Source organism: Otolemur garnettii, unplaced genomic scaffold (genome assembly GCF_000181295.1).
Source record: "Otolemur garnettii isolate 467f Iridium unplaced genomic scaffold, OtoGar3 scaffold00068, whole genome shotgun sequence".
NCBI classification, from domain to species: domain Eukaryota; kingdom Metazoa; phylum Chordata; class Mammalia; order Primates; family Galagidae; genus Otolemur; species Otolemur garnettii.
The window spans coordinates 1,868,691-1,874,724 of NW_003852463.1; the positions used below are offsets into that span (position 1 = coordinate 1,868,691).

Genomic DNA, 6,034 nt, shown 5'->3' on the forward strand with positions numbered 1-6,034 from the left:
TTGTACTTAATTACGTTTTTTTTTTTTTGGCTGGGGCTGGGTTTGAACCCGCCACCTCCAGCATATGGTGCTGTTACCCTACTCCTTTGAGCCACAGGCGCCACCCGTGTACTTAACTATCTTTTGCTGTATTGCTAGGAAATGATGTGATCACTTTAGCTTTTATGAGCTAAAGCTTTAGCTTTTAGCGCCTGTGGTCCCAGCTACTTGGGAGGCTGAGGCAAGAGAATTGCTTAACGAGGTATCCTCAAACTACGGCCTGCGGGCCACATGTGGCCCACCAAGGATATTTATCTGGCCCACTGGGTGTTTTTTCCACTGCTGCCTGTCCTGCTTAGCAGCCGACTCATCCCGGGGCCCGCAGTCCGGCCCTCCAACAGTCTGAGGGACAGTGAACTGGCCCCCTGTTTAAAAAGTTTGAGGATCCCTGCCTTAAGCCCAAGAGTTTGAAGTTGCTGTGAGCTGTGATGCTACAGCACTCTACTGAGGGTGACATAGTAAGACTCTGTCTCAAAAAAAAAAAAAGAAAGAAAGAAAGAAAGAAAGAAAGAAAGAAAGAAAGAAAGAAAGAAAGAAACAAAACTCATAGAACACTTAGTTCATTGCCTGGAACATAGTTGTTGCTCAATGGCTGTTGGTCCTCCCCTCTTTTGATTTCTCTGCAGATGTGTATCCTCCAGACCCAGGTCACGAATGTTGGATAGTATCTATACTCTTACTCTTAGGCAAGCCCTGGGTCTATAGCAAAGTAGATTAGTGTCTTTCTTCAGTAAGGTCTCAACATAGTAGCATGGATAAGAGGAGTTCACAAATGACTATAGCAGTAAAGAGTAATGTGAGACCCCATGAAGACCTAACAAGTGCCATGGGCACTCAGAAGAGGTTTATAAACACATTTGGTTAGTGGACAGTGGCATATGAAGCGAACTTGGAAGAATGGTTAGAATTTCCATAGGCAGGCTCGGCGCCTGTGGCTCAAGCGGCTAAGGCGCCAGCCACATACACCTAAGGTGGAGGGTTTGAATCCCCAGCCTGGGCCCGCCAAACAACAATGATGGCTGCAACCAAAAAATGGCCAGGTGTTGTGGCAGGCGCTTGTAGTCCCAGCTATTTGGGAGGCTGAGGCAGGAGACTCGCTCGAGCCCAGGAGTTGGAGGTTGCTGTGAGCTGTGATGCCATGGCACTCTACCCAGAGGGATAGCTTGAGGTTCCATCTCAAAAAAAAAAAAAAAAGAATTTCCATAGGCAGAGACATGGAGGAGTAAGAATCTGCAAAGGCATGCTGGCAGAAAATCTTTGTGCCTATGTTCCTAAGGGTGAGCTTGGAGCTGGCTGGTATGCAGGTAGATATGGGGGAGCTGTAGGGATAAACCTGGAAACTACATAAGGAAGGCCTTTGAAAACCAGTGTGAGTTTGGAATGGAGTTTATTCAGCAGGCCATGGGGAAATTTAAGGATTTTAAGACAGATGAGTTGACTCAGTGCCCGTAGCTCAGTGGTGCTGGCCACATACACCAGGACTGGTGGTTTGAACCTGGCCTGGACCTGCTAAACAACAATGATAACTGTAATAACAACAACCAAAAAAAGTAGTCAGGCATTGTGGTGGGTGCCTGTAGTCCCAGCTACTTGGGAGGCTCAGGCAAGAGAATTGCTTAAGCCCAAGAGTTTGAGGTTGCTGTGAGTGCCACGGCACTCTACCAAGGGCAACATAGTGAGACTATGTCTCAAAAAAAAATAAAAATAAATAAAAGAGGTGAGTGAGTGGATGGATGGAAGCTTTACATTAGGGACCTGAGATGAGCTGTAGGAGGTGAGGCAGCGGCAGATTGGAGCAGCATGATTTCAGAGATGACCCTGCAGCAATCTAGGCAGAAGTCATGCAGTCGGTATCTGAGCTAGAGTAAGTATGGAAAGGACAGCCAGAGGCAGGGCTGCAAAGGGTGGGGTCAGGCAGGAGAAAGAAAAAGATGAGTTGAAGACTGGGCTTCTGGGACTAAAAGAAGTATGGCACTCTTAATAGACTTAAGGTGCGGCTCGGCACCTATAGCTCAACCGGCTAAGGCGCCAGCCACATACACCTAAGGTGGCGGGTTTGAATCCCCAGCCCAGACCCGCCAAACAACAATGATGGCTGCAACCAAAAAATAGCCGGACGTTGTGGCGGGCGCCTGTGGTCCCAGCTACTTGGGAGGCGGAGGCAGGAGACTCGCTTAAGCCCAGGAGTTGGAGGTTGCTGTGAGCTGTGAGGCCACGGCACTCTACCCAGAGTGACAGCTTGAGGCTCTGTCTCAAAAAAAAAAAAAAAATAGACTTAAGGTGCATTGGGAGAGGGCAACTACAGTTCTGATGTTTATTGGAAAGTTCTGGAGGAAAATTCTAGCTGGAGAGATTGATCTAGGAGTCATGGCATTAGAAATTACAGGCTCGCAGATAAAGATGGTTAACCAGTAGAGAAGTGTTTTAAAAATGCAACGATCTCCTCATTTGCCTCATCAAATTCTATCCTCCAGGTAACCAACCTTTGCTGCTTGGTGTAGGTCCTTCCAAATCATTCTCTACAGATCACTACCCTTAGTTTTCCAGGGGCCTCGCCCAGAGATTATTCCCACCATGGCTGCAAACCCGTGTTTCCTGAATCACTAAGAAGAAAGTCAAACAAAATCAAAGCAACAGGAAAGTGATAAACTGAACTCCCTCAGCATTCCTTCAGTCTCAAAGCGAGTAGTGCTGGGTGATTCTGTCTGTACTGGAACAACTGAGCAGCAGGGTGGTGTGGCTGAGGTAAAGGGGACCCAACTGGGAGACAAACTGGACTCTTTGATTAAATCATCTGAGTGCAGTAATGATGTCGACCTTGAGCTCCAGCAGCGGAACAGAGGGCACCTGACAACAGACACTGTCCAGAGATGTTCTCGCCATAGTCTAGAACAGTACCTTTCCAGATTTGAAGAAGCAATGAGCTAAGGAAACAGCTGATTAGTGAAAAACCCAGTCAAGAGGATGGAAGTTCAACAGAAGAGTTTGAATCCTTTCGAATATTTAGATTGGTGGGATGTGCTCTTCTTGCTCTTGGAGTCAGAGCTTTTGTTGGCAAATACTGTTCAGATTTGCTCCATTTCTTACTTTACAACTTGCGTATGTGGGACTATACAAATATTTTCCTAAGGGTGAAAAGGAAGACAAGAGTACTAACAGCTGCACCTCTGTTATCTGGAATTCCTGCTGAAGCAATAAATCAATCGATGGACATCCATAGCAAAATGGGTGAAGTCTTCACGGATCTCTGTGTCTACTTTTTCAGTTTTATCTTTTGTCATGAACTGCTTAATTACTGGGGCTCTGAAGTACCATGAAGTCTGCATAACTCAGAAACAGCAGCTTACAAAAAAAATTCTTTTCTATATTGCAGTGTCTCTAAAGGAAGCAAATTGGTTTACATCTTTTATAATTCTTTTCCTTTATAGGGCTTGTAAAACCCCTTTATTAGGAATGGAATGGCAGGTTCCCTGATTTGAAAGGATTGAGTTTGTATTAGTACTGATAGAAAGAATAGAGTACCAGTATCATTCATTTTGATTTTCTCGTTTGATTAGAATCCCTATTCTATACCTTTCCCCTCACTTCTTAAATTTGTAATTGCTCATTTAAGGGCTGAGCTAGTACTTAAGAGAGCAGATAAACGTGGTCTCAGCCAGCCCTAAGGACTGCTGCTTGTATTTGTGTCACTCTGTCCTGAGAACTGAAGTCATCTTAAAAATAAAATGAAAGAAACTGAATTGTATAATGTGAAAAAAAAAAAACCCAAATCATTCTCTATGCTCACAGAAACATTATAGATACACAAGTATACTTATGCAAACACAGGGAGTATTCTGCTATAAATACACGTATCTCTTCCTTCTTTACAGAATGGTGTGGCTTTTAGATGACAGTCAGCACTTAAAATAGATAGTAATGTTTTGACTAACCCTAAGGGAGTGAGGGAGTGAGGGAGTGAGGCCCTGACTGCAGCATCATAGTAGCCTCAAGCATCAAGGGCTTGTGGGCTCCATTATGGAGGTGAGGCTCATCTTTGAGAAATGGCCCTCCAGATATATAAATAGTTATTCAACAGTCCTGGAGGCCTCTGTCCATCAGCGTGGGGGAGGGGGAGAGAATCCTGACTTTTTTTTAAACTGACGAAAGGAGTTGGATGCAGGTCAGAGTTTCCATTAATCTGATGGGCTCATCTTTCACTGTTTACCCTGGCCCCTGCCAGCTTCATCCAGAGGCCTTCATATTTAATGCAATAGGACCATGGTGCAAGAATTAAGACAGTCCCTAAGATATTTTTATAACAAAAGTCAAATTTTCTGCCAACACTATTCTTTCTCCTTTGTCATCCTTTCGGTTTTAAGCCTGGAGGAACCTGTGGAGGGTGGTGGAGGCCTAGTAACCTCCCTAACCCTAGCCGTCAGCCACCTCCTTCCTCCTCCTCCTCCTCCTCCTCACAAGCTCTCTTTACATTCTCTCTTTAACCTCATTTATTTTTTTTACTTCCAGTTTCCAACATGGGGACCACTCAGTCACGGCTGCCCCCTTCTTCACTTTTAAGCTGCTTTTTAACTCACCTCAAACCTCTAAGGCTCTATCCTGACCTTAAACCTAAACACCTCATCTTTTCCTGTAATACTACTTGTCCTCTACTTGGCCTCTGTACAAACTAGACAATGGCTCCTGAAAATGGCACATTTGACCTCTCAGTCCCCACTGATCTCAATAATTACTGTCAGAGATTTGGCAAATGGTTGGAGATTGCCTACCTACTGGCCTTTCTCCTCCTCCAAAACATTCCTTCTCTGTGTTCATCCTATTAACTCTCTCAAATTTTCTTTGCACGGGTCAAACCAGCTCTCCCCACCCATCCCAATCGCCATTGTCCTCTTTCTTTCTTTCTTTCTTTTTTGAGACAGAGTCTCACTATGTTGAACTTGTGCCGTGGTGTCACAGCTCACAGCAACCTCAAACTCTTGGGCTTAAGTGATTCTCTTGCCTCAGCCTCTCAAGTAGCTGGGACTATAGGTGCCCCCCACAACGCCTGGCTATTCTTTGTTTGTAGTTGTCATTGTTGTTTGGCAGGCCCTGGCTGGGTTCGAACCCACCAGCTCTGGTATATGTGGCTGGCGCCCTAGCCGCTGAGCTACAGGCACTGAGCTTCCATTGTCCTCTTTCAACCCAGCAGACAACTCTCCCCTTCTGCCCCTCCAGAGTCTCCCCTCTCTCAACCTCATTCCTACCGGCAGAATTTCACCCCATCTCCCTCTCTCTCCACTGGCCCCCACCCACCCTCCGCAGCACATGGTAGAGAGAAAAAAGATGGTGGAACCTGGACAGAAACAAAACACGGCAGACCCAATTCCCCCCCCCCCCCATACTAGGTCTGGCCACACCTTTGGGCCTTCCATTTCCAGACCAATGCAACCTCTATACCCCTCTGAGCAGTTGCGGGAACAGAAGGCATCATCAGAGTTCATGTTCCTGTTTCTCTCTCAGACCTGTTCCCACATAAGTCAGAGAATATACCTGGGAAAAAATTCCAAAAGTCCCCCCACAAGGACTTCAGACCCCTCACTGAGATCTCATGACCTCTCAGAACTTCAGTTATTGGCTTCCACCATTAGAAAAAATCCAGCTACTTCTTTAAATGCCATGGGCACTCCGAAAGAAGAAATCTCCTCATGTTTTAAGTGCAGCAAACCAGGCTTTTGGACAAAGCGGTGCCCAAACTGTGTCCAGTCTCACTGGAAGTCTGACTGCCCAAATCTTTCTGAAGATCTGGTTTGCAGTCACTTCCAGGACCTAGCGAAATTTCCCAACCTTTTCAGTCTAGCCACAGAAGACTGATGATCCCATCAGTCTGAAATTTCCCAACCTTTTCAGTCTAGCAACAGAAGAACAACGATCCCATCATTGTTCAGAAGGCCCCTGAACAATCATGAAATTTGAACTTCAGGTAGTTTTGCCAGTGGAAGGTAAGCCAATTTCTTTTCTG

The 6,034-nt window shown here is 45.7% G+C and overlaps 1 pseudogene; it reads left to right on the forward strand.

Moving 5' to 3' along the window:
• Window positions 1-1,279: 1,279 nt before the first annotated feature.
• LOC100947789 lies at window positions 1,280-3,356 on the forward strand (annotated as a pseudogene).
• Window positions 3,357-6,034: the final 2,678 nt, after the last annotated feature.